The sequence below is a fragment of the Agelaius phoeniceus genome, chromosome 4 (genome assembly GCF_051311805.1).
Source record: "Agelaius phoeniceus isolate bAgePho1 chromosome 4, bAgePho1.hap1, whole genome shotgun sequence".
NCBI classification, from domain to species: Eukaryota; Metazoa; Chordata; class Aves; order Passeriformes; family Icteridae; genus Agelaius; species Agelaius phoeniceus.
In genome coordinates this window covers 22793608-22820854 of record NC_135268.1, presented here as the reverse complement: position 1 = coordinate 22820854, position 27247 = coordinate 22793608, and the positions used below count along the sequence as shown (strand labels likewise).

Sequence of the window (27247 nt, the reverse complement as noted above, 5' to 3'; positions counted from 1 at the left end):
CAGTCACCCTCACTGGCCACACCACCGCTGCTCCAAGTGCAAAAGGATGACTTGAAACAAACAAATAAACAAACCCTATCCATACTCAAATACCTCACAATTTAAAAAATAATACATATATATATATATACACATACATACATATATACATATATATACACACATACATATATACATATCACATACACACATACATATATATGTGTGTGTGTATATATATATATGTATGTATATCTATATATTTCTAAAAAGGGTGGGCACCCAGAGGAGCTCGTTTCCAGGGCAGCCCAGCTGGCTGTCCCTGCCCAGCCCATTCTGGCAGCACTGGAGCCCCTGTGGTGCCACCACTGAGGCTGGGCACCCTTTGAGAGTCAGTCCCTGCTGCCCTGCAGTCCCGAGCAGGCAGCTTGGGATGGAGGGCACTGCCTGGGGTTTCTCTTGTGCCTACTCATGCCCCTGGCCTCCTATGGTTATGCTGGAAGGAGCCTGGCTTTGCCTTCCCTGGAACCCCCCTTTAGGGGGCTGGAAACAGAAGCTGGGCATCCTCCACCACCCCCCTTCTCCCAGCCTCTACTGGCTGGCCAAACCTGGCTCCAGCTTTCCCTTTGCACACCCTGTGCTCCATCCCCACGGCCCATGAGCCCCCTTGGCCAGGTTAGGGTGGCTCTGCCCTGCTGCACAAGTGAGCAGCAACATGCCTAAGCCATAGCTGGGTTTCTTGCAGGGCTGTCAAGAGACAAGGTATGAAACAGAGCCACTTCCCAGCAATTCAGCCGGCAGTTACCAAAACTTCATTTGCAGAATTATGCCTTAACATTCAAGCATTTCCTGTCACAGAGGTGCTTGAATAGCCACAGAAAGTTTACTGAGCAGCAGTGAATGGGTCACAGGAATTTCTTACCTCACATGAACTTGTTGGTGTCATGGTGGTAAAGCTGAGCATCTCAGAAGCACTGGAACATGATGGAAAGAGCAGGGATCTGACATCAGGTATGCACTTTGAGAACCCCTCTCTTGCACTCTGGCCAGAAAGACATCAGAAAAGAAGTTAGATTTCTATCCCTATATCATTTTTATTTTCAATGTATTAATATTTTCCACATACTTGGTTTCAGTGTTCCCCTTTTAAAAGGGGAATGGAAAGGATGTGTGAGAATGAGTTTTGTCTGAAAAAGAAAAGATCCAAAGTAGTAGAGAAAGGAGGTAGAAACTACAATTTAAACAAAGTTGAAGAAACTTACATACCCCCTCCATTTAGGGCATGACAATGGTCACAGCTCCTCAGGAGAATCTTAAAACTACTTCTGCCCACAGATTAACCCTTTTAACTGATGATTTTAAAGATAGTAGAAACTGAAGTACAGATATAAAACTTACAAGAATGGTGAACATATACCACATGGATAATCTGCAAATGCTGGAGAACACTGCTGAAGTTCCTAAACTGGAGGCCTAGATTTCAAAACAAAGTTTACTTTGGCATTTAATAGCCCAAAGACAAGATGAATATGTTAGACTATAATGGACAGTCAGCCAGAAAAAAACTCCAAACAGATTTGGTGAAAACACAGTATAGTGTTATGCATTGCATTATTGCATTATAAAAGTCAAATTATTGGTGTCATTGTCGTGCATAATTTAGACACCAGTACTGTTTGTTGGTCATTATTACTTCATCCTTGGGTTTCATTCCCTACTGAACCATCTTGCTTCCATTCAATAATTTGACCTGAGAGGTTCTCCTTCCCTGCTCTGAAGATGCCCAGTGGTTAGCTGCTGTCTTTCAGTCAGTTGTATGTTGGCATCTTGATGCTTTACCTTTTAGGTGCATCTCTTGACCTGATCCCTGTGATCTGCTGGCTGTAGATCTGTTTGAGAGTGAACTTCACTTCTTTCCATTACTTTATATGCTCCAAGTTCAAATCCACCAAATGACACGTACATTCAATACTGTTATAGTTACATTTTTTGGTTACCTTACGGATTTTTCCATAAATATTGCCTTTCAGAGGAAAAGCTATACACAATATTGGAGCTACTATATACATTAGTGATAGTCTTAGAACCTGATGATTTATAATTTGTTGGCTAATATTGTTTCTTATCTCCAGTGTGGTTTAAATTTTCTGTAAGGCAACAGAAATCACACAAGAAATTATCTAACTCTATTATCTATCTAGCCCTACTAGAGGGCATGTTAGAGGCCATGATAATAGATATATAGGAATATATATTATCTATTCCTATACATCAATTATCATGGCCTCTAACATGCACAGGAGAGTTCCTTTTTTTTTCATTTCCTTACAGAAGTAAGTAAAATACTAGAAATGCCACTCTCTGAAACCTGAGACCTGAAAAACTGCACAGATGTCCTTTCTGAGGAACTGCTTTCTTTGCTCATTTTGTTCTGCATGTCTGCAAGCTGGAGCTGAAACTTCTCTGAGTACAAGCCAACTACATGCAATACCTCACATAGCTGGATCAAACTGAACCTTATCTTCTGTGAGATATTCTGATTAAAGCTAAGAATTGGACACCAAGGGAAAAGTTAAATGCCAACTAAAGCAAACTTCTTCACGCTTCAGATTTGTTTAGACTGACAGGTTCTTAATTGACAATTTAAGTTGGCTCTATGAATGACAGTGTTTAGGTACAACTAAACCTCCAGCCAGAGGATTACTGAATTCCTGTCCCACACATCTCTCTTTCCTGCTCTCACATCAAGATTAGTTCTTCATTAGGCCTTTGTATTTCAGCTGTTTGCAATTAATGCTAGGACATGGGAAAATACAGTAAACCAATCAAGTGAGTACAACCAGACAAAGTGTTTGGACTCACTGAGCTTTATGACCTTCACTTGCATGCTTAAACTCATTGTGTGTTTAAATAAAAGCACTGAAAATCAGTGTCTTAAAATTAGTCACAGAAAACAGGTTACTCAAGCAACTGGAGAAACAGGTAAGGGAAATAACTGCCTAACAAAAGGTCAGATAAAATGCCTGAGACCCACTCAACATCCAGGCGCTAAGTGGTTCTTAGCAGTTCTGTGTGCAGATTTAAAGGAACCAACCAAACACTGAACAAAATGCATGAAAGAAGTATCCATGGTTGTTTAGGGCTTTTTTTTAGGAAAACAGAGTAGAGCGATTTTGGATGAGTAATAGCACTTTACATTTCTATGACACCTTTCATCCCTCAGGCTCCCAATGCAGTTGGCAAATTTAACAAATTGAAAGACCTTGTCCTCTGTACACTGGAATCATTTTATCTGTCACCAAAGGCATCCCTGGTGGAGCAAAAAGCAGTATCTGTTTAGCAGGTTAGATCCATTGTGACAAACACCACACCTCAGCAAAGCCACAGGGAGAGGATAATTGTCAACAGCTGGAATTAATGCTGAATCCTAGATTAATCAGTTGTTAGAAGAAGTTTGCTAGTATTTCTCCACTTAACACTGGTGATGATGACTTTAACACAGATCTTGCAGAGCTGCCATGCCCAGGGCAGGCTGTCTCATGACCCAGCTCCTCTGGGCACCTGCCTCAGCATGAGGTGCATTCACATGCCACAGTTCCTCTCCTTGCAACACTTGGGTGTTATATTCACCAGACAGAGTGAGAGCAGAGATGGACTGTAAACATCCAGGCACGAAAACAGACCCAGTGGTCAATCAAGAGATGCTGCACACTGAGAAATGTAGAATCATAGAATAGTGCAGGTTTGAAGGGACCTTTAGAGATGCAATTAGCAGGGACATCTTCGACTAGATCAGAGAGAGCCCCTTGAATGTTTGCAGGTGATTCATCACCTCTCTGGGCAGTCTGTTCCAGTGCTTTACCAACCCTCATTGCAAAAAACGTTTTTATTATATCTAATCTGAACCAACCACCTTTTAATTGATTTAAACAGTCAACTTTGATCAAAGCCTTCACCAAGGTCATCTTTCCTTTATTGCAGCTGTATTTCTGGAAACACAGAGTGTCAAAGGTGTTTCACACAAAACAGACTGTTCATATATGCTGCTTCCTAAGGCACATGGGAATGACAACAGCCTGACCAGCTCCTTGGAAGTCTCTGAATGTTGAGATTAGCAAAGCAGACTAAATTCAGCTACAGACTACTATGTATAATGGCAAAGGGAGCAAAATTGCACTCAAAAGCTTCTCCAGGCTTCAGATTCAGTGGGATGGGAGTGAGCTTTACACTTCCCTTATCTCACAGTCACATCAGGGATCTCCAGTCCTCCTGTCCTCTAATGGCTACTGATAATACACTTACGGCTACTGATACTATGATCACTGAAGAGCAAAAAACAAGGTGAGTACCGCATGATTATTAAAAAACTATAAACAAAACAACAAAAACTGGAAGAAAGAAAAAAGTTCAATGAAAACTAAACACATGCCCAGTGAACTTGTACATTCTAGCTTTAAAAAGAAAAGAAATAACATAGAAATCCCTTTCCAAGTGTGCTGTTGGACCAAAAGACTGTCAAAGTCTGATGGGTAATCCACAGTCACATGTTCATTTTGGGATGGAAGAGAGGCATGTTTGGAAATGTGTTTTGAGCTGTCAAATAACCAACAGTGAAATAAAAAGTGGGAAAATAATCATATGCCAAGGAACAAAATGGATTTATTCAACAGTTCATATTTTTCCTAGTTTAAAAATAGCCAGAAAGTTGATCCAGGAATTATTCTTGGGACTGTTATAAGCTGCTGTGCAAACACTCAATGCCATCCTGCTGAGTTTCTGACAAGTCTAAAAAGTCTCACATATTTCACATGGCAGCTGAAATACTTTAATTGCAAAGGAAAACAAAGTGTTAGCATGGATCAGGCCAGCTGAGTGTGAATGAAACAACTATAGAAACTTTAGGGCTTGAAAAAACTCAAGAAGCTCCTTGGTCAAGTGCTTCTCAGGTAGGATTAGTCATCATGGACAAGGAACAGTTTTTCAAATACTGAACTTCTACAGTATAATCTAAGCTTTAGGATATAAATGCAGTCAGTTACCATCAAGGTATGGGTTAGACTTAATCACAGAATTAGAATGCAAATCTCTCTGTTGCAGTTTTTAAGGGACAAAGAAGACCCAACAATACTTATCTAGGACACGCCTTATGCACAGGTCACTCACTGGCAAAAATGTAAACCTGTACAAGCTTGACTCTTTACTTCTCCTCCCTCACTAACAGAGCATATGCCAATGGCAGTGATTAATTGGGCATTTCTCTTTCCTTTCTCTTTCACCTCTGCCAAGCCTAGAGAAGTTTTGCTTACTTTCATTCTGAGAGTGAGAAGCTGAAGGTAGCTGAGGTGGTGGTCCCTGCATGAACAGGGGCTTCAGCATAATTCCTATCCCCCTTCTCCAAGCCCCTTCCCTCCTGGAGGCTGATATCCCTCCCATTCTCCTTTTCCACCAGCAGCAATGAGTTACCAGGACTCAGACAGAACTTTTCATCCCAGGCTTACCCTTATCCAGAGTCCTTCCCATGGAAAGAACAACCCAGTTGAGATCCACACCCAATCTCATTCCTCAGTTGAAGACATTCATTTCATAAGGTACAGCAAAGGATTTTTAGCCATGGCTTATCATCTTCACAGCCCTTGAAGCTCCTGCCTCCCAAGGAGAGGGTCCTTAGCATCAAGGCACAGCCAAGGAACGTTATCTCTGCTGGAGACACAAAATGGCAGGGGAAGGAATGCAACTGTCAAATGACCTGGGGAGGAATTCAACTTCATAATATTCTGGGGGAGACAATCACCCTGTCCCCAGAAATCTGGGCTCTTATTTACCACTCCTAGCACTGCTGTGTGTCCTCTGGAAAGGCTGTTTGGGACTGGAATGGAAATGGACCTGTCCTAGAACTGGGATCTCAGATTAACATTTTGCTACACCCCCAATACTGTAAACTTACTCAAAATACAGTATTTTTTGCTTTCAACACTCAGTTAAAAACACTTTTCATGATACCAGTGTTTTCCACAGGAAAGACATTCTGATTTTTACTAACTCACAAGTTTTTTCTCTGGCCTCATTCAATCACAGAATTTTCGCCAACAGCTTATGGAAAAACCCTAAAAGTCACAACTTCTACTGTCAAAGTCATGGCAGTGACAGTCACACAGATTTTGTTGTTTTTTTGTTATCTTCTATATTGAAGTTTTCCCATTTCTGGTCAAAGGTGACTTATTCCTATAAATAGAAACATTTTCACACTTTAAATGCTTAAAACAAAATCCTTTTGTGTAAAAAGCCAGCCTGGAGGATTTCATCCTGGCAGCTGAATAAATCAGTCCTATCAATGCTTAGACAAATAATGAGGTTAAAAAAAGAACCCCAAATTTGGTATTGGCTCCCTATTTCAGACATTCTTTTTAAAAAAGACACCAAAACAAAGAAGCCCTTATAGATCTTCAGTTCCTATATGACAAAGGATGGAAGAATATACCTGGATGTAAAGCAGCTTGACCCACACGTCCTTGAAGAGCCAGAGGGACAACTGTTCCAATCCAGAAGGACTACATGTTAGGCAATAGCTGTGCTACTGCCCTGAACACTTAGCAGAAAGTGCTGTGCCCTGTTAAGTGCTGGCTCCAGGGGCTCCAGCCCAGCCCCTGACACAGCTCTGATGGTCCCTGCTGACACGGTGACAGGGGCTCTGTGTGTGCTCCAGGTGATGCTCTGCCCTGTTCCAACCATGGCACTTTGCAGAGCACAGGGAGGGAAGCACGTGTGGTGTGACCTTCCTGAGCTCAGCCCTGCCCTCACCCTTCCAGTGATCACACACCAATTCCAGCTCTGCAGGAACCTTCAGTGCAACCCATTCCCCACCATCCACCTCCTAAACCAGGAGAATTGAAATCCAGCTTCCACTGAAATGATATGGCAATGTGTTTCAGAAGATCTCAGACGCTTCTCAGGATCTTTTTTGCATGCAAAAAAACCCCATAATTTCTTCAGCCATTTCAGGCCAAATAATCCTGTGGTTTGAATTGCTCTTCAGATGATATTACCCTAAAGCACTGGCTAAACCAGAAAAAAAATTAAATTTAAACTACAAACTTGTTTAAAAATTTGGCTTGCATCTTGACTTGAATATCCTCAAGACTCAGACAAATAGCAAAACCATTGCTGATTCTTACCTCAGAAAACAGAAGCAATTCCAGTAACTGAATTAGATGTGTAGTAGTACATTCATCCTGAGGTGAGAAGAAACTTGAATTTTATCTCTGCTAGAAAAAGAAGCCATTACTAATACCTTCTGGATGGTAATCTCACATGTGAATCTGAGACTGGTCTTCAAATGCAGGTGCTAAAAGTATCAGAAAATAAATACAAATTGTCTAATCTTTCTTTCAAATGCGATCTTCTCTGATTTTTTATCTTCAAAAATTTTAATTCTGTTCCAGAAAAAAAGAAGGAAACACTATTTGAAAGCAGTACCTCAGAAAAAGATTTCATACTTACATTCACTGGGTTTTTCTCCAGAAGAAAGAACAAAAAACCCGTTAGTAAGAACCCTGTTCTTCCCTTCACCAAACATTCTCTGGTCTAAAATTCCCTCTCTTTCAGACTGAGATAATTTCTCGGCTTTCCTGGTCTAATGCCACATGAATTCCCGTAATCCCTCTCCCATCTGGTACAGAAGTCATCAGGAGGCACTTGCATTCCTCATCAAAACAAGTATTATTAAAAAAAACCTCACCACTTCACTAAAATGAAACATTTCAGACAAAACCCCTTTGCCTGAGAGCGGGCCATACCAATGAGGAGATGCTTGATAAGCACCACAGAAGAAGCTGGAGAGGCAATCAGGAGTCCAGGCTTCTTCAACCACCCAGTGTCCCCTGTCCCTTTGCAACAGGTACTCCCACAAGTAGCTTCATTCCCACACTTCTCACAGAAACCATAACACAAATGTAGACCTTTCGTGCAAAGGAAACAAAGTTTTGCTTGGTCTAGAAACCACTAGCAAAGAAAGCTTTGAAATGAGTTTTTTTCCCAAACATATATTAAGTGATAGCCAGAAGGTAAAAACAACATTTTGCTCTAGGGACTTTCAGGAATTGATAGTTTCCCCCGAAGTTCCTGCTCAAAACTGCAGGGCAGAGAGAGAATCAGACAGAATAAGATACTAAAACAGCAGGGTAAAAGGACATTTTTGTCAGGGGATGTGGTGAACTACACAGGACAACTTATGGGACCATTTAATGTATGACCAAAACAAGTTTTGTATTTCTTCTAAACATTTTAAATAGAGTGTGGGGTTTTTTAAAACCACAATTTTATTTAGAAATACTACAGTAAATTTTGCATTAGAACTATAGACAGGTCAGATCACACACTCAATTTCTGTGAGTTCCTGCACGCATGTGCACACATGCACATACTTTGATAAAAAAATCAATTTAAGTCAAAAAATATTTCCTAATATAGGGAACAGTCCTCATTGCTGAAATTAACTGTACCATTACTGATCATTTATTGTGGCAGCTACAATTTTGAACTCTCCATCCAGCTTCTCAGCTCAGGAGAAAGCTGGCCTACAGAAAAAACCACAATTTTATATTCTTTCAGAAGCATGAAGGGGTGTTAGATTGTAAAGTAAGCTTTGCTACAGTTAAACTCATTAAATATAGCTGTGTATTACAACAGATAAACTGTATTAAATAAATTCTTGAGTTTCCTTATTCTTGTTAAGCTTTTCCCAATAGTCCCAAGTATTCTCCCCACCTTTTTACCAAATGACACAAAGAATAGGAACTAATGCTTCTTTGACAGAGCTACACTCTGGCAACAAGGCACATGACTTTGAGGTTTAAGCACACAGCTATGCTTCTATCCAAACTAATTTATAGATTAAATCAAAGGAATACAACAGTGAGAAACCAAAAATTCAGAGATAGAAAAGAAATCTAGTTAGACCATCCATTCTCTCTTGCCAGCTCCATGACTCAGAATGGTATATTGCCATTCAAGGAATCATTGGAACCATTTAACTGGAAACAAGAAGTAATCCAATTTGCTTCAGAGGAATCAAAGCAGCCTATAGCAGATTCTGTCAGGCAGAGAGCATAGGTTTGTGAGCTTTCAGGTATGTTTAGAATTGCAGTATTTGCCCAACTACACCATTAAATTCAGTGTTGCATCTCTGTCAGGAGCCAGCAGCTAATGCTGAGGAAAAAAATGAGACATCTCATTCAGCATCCCAGCCACAGTGTAGCTTTAGAAGTCAAGGAGGGAAAAATTTCTGTGCTCAAATGGCAAGATTTCCCATAGTTGTTTTGTTATTATTAAATTAAAAAATTAAATCCAAAAGTCACTTCATCCATCTCAGACTTGTAGAGCTGAAAGTCAGCAAATTTGGATTTCGTATAATACACAGGAGAAATATTAAGTTGCTTTTCAGCAAAAGCTGTTGATACAAATACAGTTTTATTATTCCTCTTGTCAGCTTCCTTTTCAGCCTTTGGTCCTGAGTAATAAATCACTTAAGTCATGGAACCAACTTCTGCTGTTATATCACAAGCTTCCGTTTGGCTTATCTATTTGTGTTAGGATAGTGAGAACAGAAGTTGGTTTACAACACTGATCTTCAGATATGCATTAAAAAAACCACCTTTATGGCATTTTCTAAGCAGAGCTATTTCTGGGCACAAATCACCAGGATTTGGCCCTTACTTTGAAAGAATTGGCCCTTCTTGTTCTATATCCTTCACTCGGTTCACTTTTTGAAAGTCTGCCCAACACAAAGCTGTACTCTGCAACTCACAGAACCAGGTAGATTGGAAAAAACCTTTGAGATTGTCAAGTCCAACAAATACCACTTTGTCAATTAGACCATGGCACTAAGCACCACATCCAGTCATTCCTTAAACACCTCCAGGGATGGTGACTCCTTTGTCTCCCTGGGTAGTCTATTCCAATGTCTAATTACCCTTTCTGTTAAGAATGTCTTTCTTATATCTAACCCAAACATGTCCTGGCACAGCTGAAGTCTGTGTCCACTTGTCCTGTCACTGGTTGCCTGGGAGAAGAGACCAATGGCCACCTGGCTACACCCTTCTTTCAGGGAGGTGTAGAGAGTGATAGGGTCACCTTTGAGACTCCTCTTCTCTAGGCTAAAGACCCCCAGGCCCCTCAGCCACTCCTGACAGGACTTGTGCTCCAGACTCTCCACCAACTTTGTTGCCCTTCCTGGGAGATGCTCCAGCACCTCAATGTCCTTCCTGAACAGAGGCACCTTGAACTGGACATGAGGCCTCACCAGTGCCAACAGCAGAGGAGGAATCACTTCCCTGGTCCTGCTGATCGTTCCTGGTACAGGCCAGGATGCCATCAGATTTCTAGGTCATCTGGGCACATAAATCAGCATCCTGAATAGGCCAAAATCTGCCCCCTGCAATTGAGGCTGCATCTTCTCCCTTTTCTTGTTTCTTTCAGCACCTCTTGCTTCAGACCTCCCTGACCCTGATGTGGTGTAACAGGAACACGGCGTGATGCACAGGGCGGCACCAGGCAAAACTGTGCAGCCTCCGTTTTAGCCATGCACCAACTTGTTTTTATTTCACCTAAGAGGCCCCTCTAAAGGCACAACATGTTCATTACCATTGTAGCATTTTATAAACAAAACATCAATCAAAGAATTAACTACATAAACATCTTGTTAAATTTGCTGTCACTATTTCCTTGTGATCTGATGATAGCTGCATAACTTATTGCTAATACTAATTATTAGTCTTAACAGTTTTGGCACGTATAATGATTTCTACACCTACTTCCTGGCATTACTGTTTCCCTGCTTCCTGATCACCACTGACTTTGTGTTACCTAGAGAGCCTCGTGCTCTCTCCAGAGAATTTTGTAATCTCTTATCTGATCCCACAGCTTCTCTACAACCACCTAATTGAAGCGGTCACCTCTGGACAGGAAACATAAGGTTGAATTGATATCATATTCTTCTGAACATGGCAATTCTGAGTCATGTCATACATCTCATCATGCAGGTAGGATGCATCTCAGGGAGAATTGAAAAGAAGAATTCAAGTCAAAGAAGAGGAGTTGAAGGCATCTTTTTCTTTCCTTTTTGGTGCAACATTACAGCCACTGATCTAATTTAATAGTTGTCTCATTATAAGATTCACTACAGTCAAAACTCTGAATATGTAGAACTGCTTTTTAATTTAGAAAATTGTGATGATTCATAATTATTTTTGTTTAAAAGAGGCGACTCAGCACCCTTAACAACAGGGTGTCAGCAAACTCCTAATTCTAGTTTACAAATGCTGCTCCAAAAATATCTTCCAAAAAACTTTTGGCTCCAAGGTATGAGAAATATGTCACAGGAAACTTAGCCGGAGATTTTGATTTAGTTTCCAAAACTATGGTTTTTGGATGCTTATACTAAGAGATAAATTTCTTGGTTAAAGTTACCTGAAGTTAAAAAATACTCTACTAAACTTTCACTGGTCTGGAGAAACTTACTTTCATTTTGTAGAATGAAAATAAGTTTGATTAAACTAACAAAGAATCCATACATAAAATTTTAATGTTAACGAAACAAAAAAAAATTGCTTAGAACTTTAGGGAAAGGGAAGCTTTTCGGGATTTTCCCCTGCTGGGCTAGGAGAGGTGGAAACCTTGTCCACAAAGAGAGGTGGAAATATTTTTATAGCTGCTTGTACTTGCATTTCCCTGGATTATTCAGATACTGCAAGGATGAATGCAGCAACACCTGCAAGTTACTCAGCTACCAGGGTGTTGCAAGCTATATGAGCTAATAGAGAAATGTTTCATTCATTTCCAGGGTCCAGTGTTATAGTGCTGGCCCTTTTCCAGCAGCACTGTAAACTTGTAAAACTGATGGATCAGTTTCCCAAGAGTCTTTATAACCAAGACTTCTGACTTCTCAGCAACTGGAACAGCCTTGTAAACTTGTAGTAAAAGCCAGATTTCTCAAAATCTGCTAGCCTATATTAGCTAACAGATTTACATGAAGCTTCAAATCCTCAGGATTCTTGCTTAGTATAAAGAACAAGGAAAGTCTGCTAACAAAGCTAGTGCTGTTTGTTTGTCAGGTCTAGCATGAAATGGTTTTATATTTATAAAATGGTGTTACACTCACCTACTGCTTTGCACTCACCCATAGCTCAAAAGAAGAACACAGAGCAGGAAGACTCAGCTGAATAAAATGGATATGTGATGATTTCACTGGGCTATGGAGAACCGCTGAAATTTGATAAACCTGTAAAAAAGTGAAGAAACAATGAGTTATGGAGTGTTGGCTTCTCCCATAGTAAAGTGCCTGCCACATTTTGATCTTAAAATAGTGCCACTATTCCAGAGCGGCATTTCACAACAGAATTGACACCTTACTCACCCTATGGTCCACCCTTCAGAAATGATATTTAGCTAGCTAACAGATATCCTCCTTTAGCAGAGGGGCTCTGCAGTAGTTTATATCCCACTGTCAGTGCCACAGTCGTGTCCCCCACTGCCAAAATGCCATCCAGCCTCACATTAAAATCAAGGATTTTAATGTAGTAAATCAAGGATAGGATCACTGTAAGTTTAATGTACCTACACAGGTTTTAACATTCTAGAAATAATTTAAATGGATTAATTTTTGAAACCATATTTGATTGTGCAAAAACTACTTTGCTTTGACTTGCCCACTTAAGAACTCCCTCAAGCTGTCTTCTAAAATGTACTGACAGATATTTCTTTTACCTAACCTGTTGCTCATTTTCACATTTCCTATCCTGGCAAAAAAAAAAAATTAAAACATTTTATTCTGCTTCTTAGTTATACCTTAGTTAGCAATGCAATAAAAAAAAAAACTCAGTGTGACATTGCAGAGATGTATTAATATAATCAACATTCAAACCTTTGCTAAAATCAAGAGCTGAGCAAAGGACTGAATACACCTTCAATGTATCACACAGAAATAACCAAGAGCTCTTGATTTTCCAGGGAAGCACAGATTTTATGGGAAGTTTACTGTAGTAGACTAGAATATTTTAAAAAAACCAAACCCCCTACTTTATTTCAGGTTGGCTTGTACAGAAATTATTGCAATTCATTTTCCTGAGCTTTTGACATGACTTAACTTCTAGCAGTTAACAAACCACAAAACTACCTTTTCCCCTTGGCTACCCCTCCAAGGCACTGAAAATGGGAAAATCTGGGTGAGTAGAGAAGTTAAAAAGTGCCTTTCAGTAATTCAAGTCATGTGTGTTTTACAAACTTTGAAGTATGAAAATAATCTTGTTGATGTTGAAAATGCTTCTACATTGGTAAATTCCTGGTCTTTCAGAACTTGGATTCCCAGGAAAAAGCCTTGAAACATGAGGATTTTATGTCAGCAAAGCTCTGTGTGCAAATACCGGACTTTCTTGTACAGGGGTAAATTCTAAATCCTGCTAAGCTCTCATAATAGTCCCCTTCAATCTGAGAGATTTCTGTAGCATGCATCAGGTCAGTGTAATTATTACTCTCCAAGAAATTCTTCTATTAACATTTTCTACTTGTACTTTAAGGTAAAGAACATTTCCTTACCCAAGCCACTCAATTATTCAACTGCAGTTTTCTGGCGCTGAGATGCCCCTATTGGGCTACAAATCAAAGAAGTCTTTTAAAGACATTTATCAACTACACCCTGATTGTGCAAACAGAAGTTCGTGGGGAACCAGGTGGATGCAAAACTTCCCCCTGACAGAGAAGTCCTGCCCTCTTAAATTCATCTTTCCCAGGCTGGTGATTGCATGGAAAGCACCATGGAGAAAAACAAAACCAAGCCAGGCCACAGAGCAAAAGCAGCTGAGCATCTTGAATTTCTTTGGACCTGCCATTCGAGGTAACAATTTAAACCCATGAAATTTGTGATTATGATTCTACTGCTGTCTAACATTTCTGCAAAGTACACTCATTGGTTTAACCTCAAAGAGACAATGAATTCCCCATTCCAGCTCAGGAAAAACTTCTCATGTGATCAAAAGGTACAGAACCCATTGAATTATTTGTGGTCCCCTTTTCATCCCCACGATATAAATCTGGCCACATCAAAGCAACCACATCCCTGTTGCACTGATGCCCTACTAAGACTGAGCTGTCACTCATGTACCACTAAGTCAAACCTGTCAAACTGCTCTATGACCGCTAAGCTAAGACCAAATGACTTCACCAGAGGCCCCTGGGCTCTAACAAGCGGAAAATAACATTGATCTTAATCAGATCAGACACCAGCTTCTCTCAACTCTATCTCAAAGTCTATTTGATTTCATGCTTCATTATAAAATCAATTAATTGTTTCATTGCCTAGTTATTTTATGTGCTTCTTATAGAATATATTGTGTTGATTTTCAAAAGACAGCAAGCACTCAGGATATTTTGTATTAGCCACTCACAGTAAGAATGGAAAACAGCATTGTTTTTAAGAAATGCAGCACACGCAAACCAATGCCATGAATGAATTCACCAAACCATCCAAAGCAGTGTGATCAATTGTACCAGCCAGGGGGCCTTTCCTGAGTGCCTAAGAGCCCTGCTTTCACAGGGCCTTCACAACCTGTGACAAGGAGACTGGTGCCATCCACAAATCCATCCTCAGCATCACCTTTCACCAGTGCACAAGCACTTCCCAGCACAAGAGCTCAATCTCCTCAGAGCTGAAAGCAGAAGCATCTTCAGTGCAGTGAGATATTCTGGAAACTGAAACTAAGCATGCAACACCAAATAAATGAGGGCAAACATTACCACATGCTGGAAAAGTTAGGCCGTGATGAGGTTCTTTGGTGGCTGTGCAACAATGATTTATTTTTCCATGCAACTCATAAATGTGAGTGGATGTTTATGGAAAACGGAATCATTCACTCACTTCATTCACTCAAATGAGTTTCCTAATGAGGATGATTTTTAATAAAGTTATTTATACTTCATTCTATCAAGCTTTTCATTTACATCTAGATTCAGTAAAGCACTTTGCCATGATGAATTTGAGATGCAACTCCATGAATCTATAATTAAAAACATTCATTTCAGACAAATGGAATTATAACATTAGCAATGAGGGAAAGAAGTTGTTAAGATTCAACCCTACAAAAATATGCGTATATCCTTCCCCTGCAGAGAGTATTTGCAAGAGATGTGGGCTGGAAAACTGATTTCTCTTTTTATATTAACTTTTGTCCCAGTTGCCACGACATATTCCAAAGAGTAGTTTGCCTTAGCCTTCCTGATTAAGTGCTCTTATAACAACTCTATATTTTTTTATCTTGGATTTAATTATGTATAGGTTTATCCAATGTTCCTTACACTCGTTCCTTGATAACCTGTCATGTTCTCTTCTTCTGTGATTTATAAATATTATTTGGCAGTGGCCCAACCCTTGCCCTACTTTTGCCAATAATTGGTGACAAAGGTGTCAATAATTGACAGAAGCCTGTCTTGAAGCTCTTTTGAAACCATTATTTATTCATACCCAAGCTGTAGAAGCTGCACTCAGAGCTGAGCTTCACCCAGAGCATAGTATCCCGCTCTTGATGCTGACTGCCAATAATTCTTTCAAAGAACATTAACCAGGACTTAAAAGAGGCAGATATGGAATAGCTTGCTGCCAACAGAATGTTTTCCCCCTTTTAATTCAGAGTAGATTTATATCTCCTCTCACATTATGATCTTGTTTACTTGATATGATGGCAGCTTTGGATGGCTGAATTATTTCTAAACGTTTCAACAGTTTTTTTGGAGTCCTAAAGCCCTGTCTGTGTGCAGGGCACGTCCAACCACACTTAAGCACTCCCAAAGGCATCCCATTGTCTTTGTCAGGCAGGACATCTCCTGCCAGTCAATTTGACCAGCCCCACGGACCTGGCTTTAGTCTGGCAATTACTCTCCTGCCACTCAGGGAAATGCCTGGAACTACAAGTGACTGGCTGGTTTTCAACAAGCCAAGTAATATTTACCCAGAACACAAGTAGTCAAGGCAGAAATATTAGTCTCAAATCAGCTTACAGTGTCTTATGTTTTAGGTGTTCCTCTGTCTTTTACACAGAAGCAGCTGAAGTCTGAGGTGACACCACAGATGAGGCTAAACAAAGCTTTGTATGTTTTTAATTTTCTAAACAGTTTGGGTAAAGCAGGCCCCAAAAAGCCAGCAAGGACAGAGAAATGCCAAGATAGCAGAAAGAGTTTTAGGCTGCAGCTTAGACATGAGAAATAGAACAATAAGCCTATGTGGTTTGTCCTTTTTGGTTGCAACAAATTTACTTAATGTATATTTTAGAAGGCTAACATGAACGAGCCATTGTGTTAGAAAATAGGCCGCTATTGTTTTAACCGAAGCTACGTGTGCTCCATGTAATTGGGTAGAAGTAATGTCAATATGCTCTTGCTCTATGTGTGATTGGCTGAAACTTGGAAAGATTTTGCTTTATGCTGTGTTGTAACATTACGTTTCTTTGGCATTCTGTTTAAATCAGTGAGCTGTTCACATCGAGTGTCTCCATTGTTAAGTGTTGAGACTGATGTTGAAATAAAACAGCTCAAGACACTGATTTTCGAGTGCCCCGTCCTGTTCGAGCCTGTAAATAGTTGCTATTCAAGACAGAAATATTAGTCTCAAATCAACTTACAGTGTCTTATGTTTTAGGTGTTCCTCTGTCTTTTACACAGAAGCAGCTCAAGTCCACAGTGTTTCACATCCTCCCTGTGTCTGTTAGTCAGGGTCTCATTTCTATCCATTCCTGGAAAGTGGTCCTGACATAAATGCTCCATTTCTTGTAGCTTCTTCACTACTACCCTGTTGTCCAGTGCCAGCACAAGGCCCCAGAAGCTACATTTACCTGCACTGCTTACCTGAGAGAAATTGCCTTAATCCAACCTGTCAGACCACTGAAAACCCCAAGTGTGCAAGCTGAGGTCATGTGGAGGAAAGCCTCTTAGAGCAGGTATGTCCCTGTCCATGTGAGGAGCACCCTGCAGTGCCTGAGTGCTGCCAGCCTGCCTTTAAGGGACACCAGCTCACATCCAGCCTCTGTCCTGACTCTCCAAGGGGCCTGGCATGTTTGGCATGTTGACTAGAGCCCTACCTACCATGTAGGAGTGATGTCAGTAGTGGGAGGCAGAAACAGTGTAGTAAATGCCAGATGGGATGCATTGGAAAACACAGTCTGAAAGAACTGGTCTTACTCTGAACGCCTGAGGCTAGGTAAGTCAATTTAGCAGGTCCTTAGCTTCTGCAAGAAGAAAACTATTCTTCTGGAATGAGGATAAGAAAACATTTGGACTCACCAAATTACTGATAGCTTCCATTGAGTTAGGAGGGATTTTTAAAGTTTCTATTTTTTTTTTAAATCTATGTGCTATTAGAAGAAATTTTTATTTAAATATCAATTTCCAATATTTCTCTGAGGCATAGAGGTCTAACATAGCTGCATTACTTACTCAGCACTCTTTGATCTCTTTGCTTGATCAATAGGTATCTCTAGAAATAAGTTAAAATGTTTCTTCTGGTAAATCTATTTACGACACCACTTCAATGAACTTTCATCAGCCTGAATATATACAGCACTCATAAGCTGAGAATCACATTTCCTCCTGTGTATCATCCATAATAATGTGAAACTTTGTTTCCAGGCTCCTGCCCTCACTATTTCGGAATCAAAGAGTGATTCAGGACTCACTAAATAACTCTCCCATCCTGTGACTGGGAAGAGAGTCACCAATTTCAAACCAAGAAAAAAGGCCACTTTCAGGACTGTGCCTCAATATGGAAGAGGAGAAAAAAAGTTATGAGTCATAATGCCAGTGATTTTAACATTGATGAACTGTCTTCTCTATATAATTTATGAAAAATTAACATCACCATTTGGCACTGCAAGGATGTAATGTAGAAATAAGTGGGTTAAATCCAGCTTAATCATGAGGAGGCCATATTGTTTCTACATTTCTGTTGTGTAGTATTTGAAAGTTTTATGCTGAGTGCTGAAAGCTCATATCAAGGGCCACAGAAAAGGAGATTGCACAACACCTTCCTGGAATAAGTCCTACATTTGAATAATTTACTTAGGTATTTCAGCTTTGCCTAGAGAACAGCACAAGTCCAAAAACAGTTTAAAATTGTTGCTTCCAAGTGAGTGTGACTGTACCTTCACCAGCTCCAGTCACAGTTCTGGGCAACCCAGTCTAAAAAAGATGTGGAGTTACTGGAGTGGGACCAGCCCAAGGTTGAAAAAGTATCTCAGGGACTGGAACATCTGTCATGTGTGGAGAGGATGAAAGAGCTGGGACTGGTCAGCCTGGAGAAGAAACAGCTGGATATACAGCGAAGGACATGAAATTCCATCTTCATGTCCTTCGCTGTATTCCATCAAGGATATGCTATTCAAAGTCTAAAGGTGGTAAAACACAGAAACAGGCTGTGAACCTATTAAAAATCCAACTGGACACAGGCCTGAGCTGCCCGTGCTTAAGCAGACTGGCTTGGCTAGTAGAGCTCAAGAGATCCCTTCCAACCTAAACTACTCTATCACCAACACCATAACCAGCAGTAGCAACACTTTAAAGTAATTTTATTACTGCTATGTTCCTGCAGAAGTAACATCATTTTTGCATAGTCTCTAGTTTTCATTGGGTACAAGTAACTCCAAGTAGTTCCAATTGATTAGCTTCTAGCTGGGGATAACATGAGAAAATGAAGTCAAAGACAGCTTCAGCAATGGAACAAACATGTCATCTGCTTCAGTGGTCAGCCAAAGAGTTTGCAACCAAAGGCAAATCCTCTTTCCAGTAACTTGCTATGCTAAAAGAGATAATCCTTGCATTGCCTTGTGACTGCTTTCATTCATTTCTCTGCTTAGGAATAGAAGGCTCTATGCAAAACAAATCTTGTGAGAAAGTGTAAACTGCGCTACACTTTGTGAATGTCAACTAACATCTGTTACCTTAATTTTTTCCCCTAAGAATGCAAATAAATGCATTCCTGAGACACTGAGTAACCAAATCAACAAATGAATTTCTGAAGGTGACAAAATTTTACCTTGCTTTCAAACATGCACATACAGCTACTTCCAGGTAAACCCTTGCTGTACTTTTACTCCAGAGCACTGCACTGTGTCTCAAGTTGGGTCCTTGAAGACCTTTTTATCAGAAGCTAACTGATCCATCTCAGGCTGGAAAGAGAAATGTCACTTTCAGCTTATAATGGGGATAGAAAGCTCCACAGATAACCCAGAAAAGAGGGATCCTTACCTCACTAGCTAGATTTCATCATCTGTGGACTCTTCTCATCTCCTTTGTCATCAGACTAATGTTTGATTATGGTAAGAGATCAGCAGTACAAGGTATAGGCAGACAACAGAGTTCCTCTTGCTTTTATGGCAACTTTCTGAAATTAATTTATATCTTTCATTTCAGCTGCTTCCTCTACTTCAGCTACTAACTCATCACCTTTCAAAAATTTGAGAAGTATGATAGATTAAGAACACAAATCTACTTTAATTTCTTTACTATTGTGGTAAAAAAGTCAGAACTGTCCAGTGATTTTGCTATTTCTTTAGAGGAAAAACAGCAGTGTATAACTGGAAGCCTGTACACAGGCAGAGTTTAAAAAGTGAAAGGGACTTAGTAAGTTTAACAAAATCTTAGCAAAAGTAGAAAGTTCAAAACAGACAATACTCAGCAGGGAGTATTTTAGTACAGAGGAGGAGATGTACACAGTGTGGTGAAGACATTCTGCAATGTTTTCTGCACATATTTTGCAACGATAAAGAGAGAGTGTTCACCACTTGAGGAGACTCTGCACTTTTCACACAAGGCACAGAAGGAAGTATGACAGCATCCTCTCCCGTTGGGAAACACAGCAATGCAGAGAACAGGATAAGGGGAAAATGTCATCTGAAAGGAGACGGCAGTGCCTGAGCTCTGGGCCTCTCTCTCAGGCATACACCAAGCTACAGCCCTGCCTGCACACAGGCCAGGGTGGTCTCTGAAATACCTTAGCCTCAGATGCAGACTGTGACTGCAACTGCAACCACCCCTTCCAGGAGGGATCTGTCTGAGCTGCTGCCATTGCTGCGCAAGGGGAAAGCAGCAGCCCTCATCAGCAGGGAGGGTGAGAGGGGTGTGAGACAAGGTTGGCTTGGGTTACTTCTAAGAAATTCAGGAGACTACCTGGATGAGCAAACCCTCCCTGATCACTCATTCAGACAGGTCATGAGATTGGTAGAAAGGCAAGAAAGCTGCCTGCAGGCAACCTGTCAGACTGTAATGTTTGGGGTTGCACCAATACCTCTGCTTTATCTTTAGGTACAAAACCAGGCTGATGCAGACCTACATCTGACATTCAACCCCACCCCAACAACCCAGCCAGATCCTTCAGGCTGCTCCTCTCTTCCTGCACTCTCTGAATCAGCGGAAACAAAAGGGAGCATTGTCCAGACAAGTCAATCATTTCACAATGACTCCCAGAAAAGCTCCACAATGGAACAGAAAACCTATGGATACATTATTTGTCTCACCTTCTTGTCTCAGCTTACCTCTTATCAGATTCTCATTGCACCCTTCCAGAAGTGCAGTGATTATTTAACAGTATCTACTGGGGGGAACTCTATTGCTCATGGGCTGCTGTATACTCATGATTTTGGTGCTTGGCATAAAGTGTGTCAAATGATGTGCCAGCAGTAAAATATCTCTACATAGGTCACAGCATCAGAAAAATTTGCAAGTAAGAAATAATCTTAGTTATCGAAACAGTAAAATAAAAATCCATCATGGAGAAAAGAACAACTTACACAGGTACTTAAAACTCGTGGAAAAAATTAATCTATATTTGCTAAGAAAAACACTTACTGATAAAGATGATGTTGCAAAAGCCTTAATATTACAGCAAGTATTTTGGATAAACATCAAAAAACTTGTAGTTCAAGTAAGTTATGTCTTCCCACAATTTTATGAGAATAGACAGAATAGTCCAAAGTATGTTCAAAACAAGTATTTTACTTTTAGCATCCAAAGATTTTTTTCCTTTCTGCATTAGACAATGACAAAAATATCAAAGCCTACAGTAGGACAGAGCTTGGTCTTTTTACTCAGTGCACTTCCAATTTTTGTTCTGTTTTTCATTCTGCTAGCAAAGCACTTGCACCCAAACAGAGAAACTTTTCTGTTGAAATGCAATTGTACTTCTCTCATCTTCTAAGTCATTTAATGCTACTTACAGCAAACAGGAAGAGGGAACTGCTCTGCAAATACTACTCAGTTTATCACTAAGACTTTCTGTATTTGGAAATCAACAACAAAAAGTTCTATAAACATAATGACAAAATATGTGTAGACCCTTTACAGTGTCACAGTCAGCATTTGATGGATGGATGAAGTCAGTTATATGGCAGCATCTGCCAAAAGCTGGACGCTCTCTACTAATTTTAACTCCTGAAAGTCTGCAGAAAAGGACAAGAACATATAGTTGAAGGAACAGTGGCTGTTTGAAAGTCTTAATATCTCTCAGAGACTGTTATGCCACCTGTGTGTCCTGAAAAGTACATTGGAAAGAGAAGGGCAGCAGAAAGAAATGTTTTCACAACATCATGATTGACAGAGAACCAAGAACTCAAAACCAGAAACCTCTTAAGAACAACTCACCAGACAGGAATCTTGATCATTTCAGGCTTCCCTTTATGAGGCAATAAAAGTACTGATATTGACCTTGAAAGTCCCATCTCTGGAAAGCTGGAGACATTTCACATTATTTTCTCTTATGCTGAAAAGAAAATAAGGTAAATCCAGGAATCCTGACAGAGTAAGCTCTGGTCTCCATATGAATTAAATCACTTGAGTTGATGAACAATTTTGCAATGGTAGAAAACAGAATTTCATCTAGTTTTATATTAGTTCATTTTACCCTGAAGAGACTTCCTCCAGCTATGACACTTTGCTCAGTGTCATCTCTACCACTTTGGAAACTGCACCATTATGAGTAAATGCCCCTGGTTGCTTGTTGCTGATGGACACATCTTGTCTACCCAATGTATCAGGCACTTAATAACACCTCCAAATATCTCCCCCAAGCTAAAATGAGCACATTACTAGACAACACAGTATTTATTTTCATTTTGCCTCTACAGAAGCAATGTGAAGAGACAGTGCAGTTTTGCTCTGCTCTTTCATATTGACCACCATGTCTGCTTATCAGAGTTGGAACATGGAGCACAACTACTGCTGAGAACTGCATTTTGATCCAGATCACCCTTCCAGAACATGCTGCCATGGCTATTTTTAGGCACTCTGGCACCTGAGAAAAAGCCAAAGGCAATCCCTGTTTCTCTCCCCGAAGAACTTCCCCCAACTGATTCTCATTCTAATAGTGCCCAGTTGTTGTTAATTTTTACAGAATTTCATAGTTTACATCTGTCTAACATCAACCAAATGTTAGCTCCCATCCCCTTCTGCTGTACTTTAAACCACTAAACAAAAGACACCGCTTTGTTCTCTGGGCCTGCAACTACTGTAGAGAAGCACAAGACAGAGATAAAAAAATAAAATATTTATAACTAGCTTTAGAAGTGGCCTCCAGGTCTCTGCCTCTAGCTTTGTGCTTCTTTGCTTTCTATGGGCAAACTAGGATTGCAGCAGCCTACTACACACAGTTAGATGGGGACTGCACCCTGAGCTTCAAGCCACTGGAAGCAAGCACCCTTAAAGACATGCCTGCAGGTCTGAACACAGCATCCCCCCAGAAAAGGAAAGGCTGAGGCCAAGAATGGCACTATCACCTCAAGGATTGCACTGTGGGACAGGGCAGCACACGTCAGCAGGAGTCCCTGAGAGCCCCAGCTAGACAGAAGTGTCACCTCATGCTGCGTGTGGCTCACGCACAGCACAGTCACATCCTCTGGCAGCCCAGGGGTGGAGCTGCACTTGTGTAAGAGCTTCAGAAACCACCAGAGAGATGAAAGGAGCCAAGAACAGAGGAGACTGAACCACTCTTACCTACCTACTTTACTTTTTCCATTGCCAGCAGAAATTCAGACAAAGAACATCTAAGTAACTTCTGCTTAAGCACCTCAGACTATTGCTTAAGTCAGGGAGGAGGAAGAACAGCTAGCAATCCAAATGTGAGATTATTTTTATTTTGAGAAGCTGAAAATGCAAAGTTCCTTTCCCCTTAAGCACAAAAGAACAAGTAAATAATTTTCTTGCTCATAAATTCATGGCAATTTTCTATTCTCTTAATCTTGTAATGACTTATACACTCCAGCTTCCCTGTTTTTTGAATTCAAATTTGTTTCTGGTGCACAAAGATTTACCCTTTCTTCCTCTTATCTCTGCAATAAGTTCCTAGAACTACCTCAGTCTAGTGGCATTAATTCTTCCTGAAAATTTCTCCTTAATCAAAAGAATCCAGTGTTTTAGCTAGACAAGTTAATTTGTCATCTGGTATTTTAAACAGTTTTTTAAAATATATACTTCCTCTAACCTCCTTCACCATACCAATACACTAGGGATACAGTGATTATCAGAGGTGGGCTGGCTGTGGAACTGGCTACGTTCTGTCATCTGGACAAAAACTACAAGCATTCCCTTAGTGAATTTATGTTGGATTTACCAGTACTGGTTTCCATTGTGATTAGAGCAGTTGGTGCTGCATAGTCACTGCTATAGTCACATCCACATATGTTGGATTTACCAGTACTGGTTTCCATTGTGATTAGAGCAGTTGGTGCTGCATAGTCACTGCTATAGTCACATCCACATATGTTGGATTTACCAGTACTGGTTTCCATTGTGATTAGAGCAGTTGGTGCTGCATAGTCACTGCTATAGTCACATCCACATATGTTGGATTTACCAGTACTGGTTTCCATTGTGATTAGAGCAGTTGGTGCTGCATAGTCACTGCTATAGTCACATCCACATATGTTGGATTTACCAGTACTGGTTTCCATTGTGATTAGAGCAGTTGGTGCTGCATAGTCACTGCTGGAGCCATAGGCATAGCCATAAGCCTAAGCATTAAGGCTTAGACATTGATCCCTTTGTCCCACTCACTTTGACAGATCAGCCTCACATACTTCAGGGAACAGAAGACTTCTCCTACAACAATAATTCAGAAAAGAAAAAAAGCCAAACAACTAACAACAACAAACCCCCTCAAAGATTCCCCCCTAAAGAACTAAAAAAAAAAATGAAATCACAAACAGAACCAAACCAACCAACCAAACCCAACCAAGTTTTTAAACCACGTTCTTCTCAATCCTTGAAAGCAATTGTGATATGTAATGATTCGTTTTGTGGAATCACAAAGGACGGCATGAAAGGACTGGGGTTTTTTTAAGAAGTCTCAAATTTCACATTATTGAAATGAATGATTTCTCCTCCTTCATCCCTTCAAGTGTGTATCCGTAAACAGGTCCTGTGCCTACTCAGGACTCCCTGGGGGCTTCCAAGTGGGACCATCCAGTACTTGTACGTGATATGAAGGGGCTTCATGTTTTTAAGGCTTTCCTTTAAAAGCTTTTATTTGCTTGTTAAGTAAAACATTTGCCTAATATTATCCCTGCTGCAACTGATGTGGATGGAATCAGGCAGACAGCACATGTTACATTACATTATGAGTCTTAACATTTCACTAATTGCATTGACCTACTTCTGTGAATCACAGATTATTCTCCTGCTCATAAAGCACATCTGATTCCTTTACGTAGTTGTTCATGCAACGTGATACAATTGCAAGGGCCCGCAAGGGGCTGAAACCCCATGATTTATCTATCCAAGTACACAGACAGCATCCCCAGCTTTCATCAATACTTTGACCACATGAACAAAATGAGGAACAAAGCTCTCTTATCTTCCGCAAGTTGTACGGTTATTTATTTCTTAACTTTTCCTTCCCTTTTAAACAGAGATAACAAAACCTTAATTGAAATTAGAAAAGCAGCTGATCGGCTCTGACCTGGCCACGTGGTTTTTCATTTCCATGACAAACTTCTGCAGGATGTAACAGGAAGCAAAGCGTCAGTATAGAGACCTCATATGGGTAAGGGTCAGCCATCAGCTGACACACCTCCATTCAGTGTCTCTGTGCTGAACTGCATCTTCTGAATAGATGGGTTCTCTGGCTAGTCATCAAGACTTTTTATTTAATTGTCAGATATGCATGTAACTCCCTATGAGCTGGGAAGAATGTCCTCTGCTAAGGCAGAAAAGCTGCTGGGATAAATGCATTCTATAGGGTAAGTGGCTTTTTAAGCCTTGGCCAGTTTCTCATAAATAGAAGTGCTAAGATCAAGCAAATAGTCTGCCAGTTAGCTCAGGACTGAGGCAACCACACTAGAAAAGGCAATTCCAAATGCTCCAACTAAATGAGTTATTATGATCCTGCCCAAATTCTCAATGGCAAAACCAGCCCCTGAGATGAGAGCCCACAAGTCCTTAGGCCAGCTTTATTGGAGTTTGGATCAGGGTCTTTCATATTAAAAAACCAGCTGTAGCTATGAACCTTCCTACTTAGGAACAAAGACAAGAGACCACTTCTGAACATGAAGTGTGTCCAACAGACCGCTCCTTATGGCTCCCTATGTAGTAACTTGAAGATGAATTTTTCAGCTGATGCTTTTCATTGTACACACAAAAGCTCCCTGCTGCCAGGAGCAGAGCAAAAAAAAAGTTATCAGCTAAACTTAAAACCCCAAAATTGCAGGCTTGTCTGTAGTTGATTGCTTCTCTAAGCTGCTCTGCTTCAAAAGCAAATCTCATTATTGCTCATGTAATGATCTCATTGATCATTAAGCATGGCCTTTTACTAGAGTTACAGTAACACTGGAAGGATATTTGATTAAGAATGGATAATTTCTTTCAAATGCGTTTGTAACTCTTGCATATATTTTTAACAAAATATCTTAAAAATGTAATGGACTATGCACGAGCAGAGCAAGCTGTACACGTAGAAACATGCTTATATTAACATAGATTATGTTTTCAAATACACTAACCTTTATTTTATATTTCAAATTAGAAAAAAAAAGGCAACAAAAATATTAATTCCCCTTAAACTTTAAATGTGTCAACTTTTCAAAAAATAAATACCAATACTTTCAATATTTCCCCAGCACTTCTTTGTTCTAAAGTGTTTGCAAACTTAAGCTGCAGAAGTCCAACATTAGGTCTTTCTGAAGGTGTACTTTTCTGGCTGAATTTACTGCTTGCTAAAAGAGAATAGAAATCTCAGCAAATGGCTGAGCTCCATTACATATAAACATAAAGGAGCAAGTGCCTTTGCTACATTTGTGAGTCTAGCATTTTGCAGGCCTAATATCCCCCCTTAAGTGGCTTATAAATGATGAAACTTGCAATTATTCACTTCCTATATCATATACTAAATGTTAGTTTGCTCAAGTCTCTGATAGCAGCATAGTACTGTAATTAAAAAAAAAACCAAAAAACAATCAAACAAGGCACAGGTAGGTGAGGAAATTACTAAGGAAGTGAACATGATGACTATACCTAAGTTTACAGTGAAACTTCTGGCTTGAGTGGATTTATTCTCCTGAACACACAAGTAGGTGCACTAACAGCAGGTTACCAGTCCTGATAACACGGCCGTGTTTTGTGAAGTGCAAAAGTTGACTCACCATAAAAAATGGTTGGAATTTCCTTCCCAGCAGGGAAAAAGCTGCACTGTGGCGATGTGCTTACTCCCATTTCAGCTCTGGGGAGCTAGCCTCTCACTGTTGCCAAAGCAAGATTTCAGGAATTATGGCTGTTTCTCCGGGCACGTGCAGTAAGCAAGCTATCTCAGCACAGAGATCTGCAACAGAATAGAGGCAACTTTATGAGATGCTACATTTTGTTTCAAACCTTCTGCTTAACTATCAGTTCCCAGGCACAAGGTGGAGCAGCAGCTGGGACAGAAGAGGTGGAGAAGTTCTGGCCACAATCAATAGGCAGAGGGATCCCTCAACACTTAGGAGTCACGGGGCAGGAGATCTGCCTGCAGTGTACTGATCCTCTAATAGCCTGTGAATGCCCTGAAAGGGACATCTGCTGAACTAAAGCTTGGATTTAAATTTAATCCATGTGAGTTCCTCTGCATTCATCTAGGGCTTTCAAATCACAAAGAAAGCCCCCACGCTGACCAAGAAATGAAATGTGTCATTGACCTTAATGTCCTCACTTCCCTGTATAAAAAACATAGAAAACATCCTTTCACTGACTGGTGACTCCACACAATTGGCAGGTATAC

The 27247-nt window shown here is 40.3% G+C and overlaps 1 long non-coding RNA gene across 1 annotated transcript; it reads right to left on the bottom strand.

Moving 5' to 3' along the window:
* Window positions 1-925: 925 nt before the first annotated feature.
* Window positions 926-26805, bottom strand: LOC143693942 (uncharacterized). The gene is made up of 5 exons (XR_013182021.1): window positions 26637-26805; window positions 12152-12253; window positions 7152-7321; window positions 5478-5679; window positions 926-1013 (listed from the first exon to the last, which is right to left on the bottom strand). It is a non-coding gene; the product is annotated as an uncharacterized LOC143693942 (long non-coding RNA).
* Window positions 26806-27247: the final 442 nt, after the last annotated feature.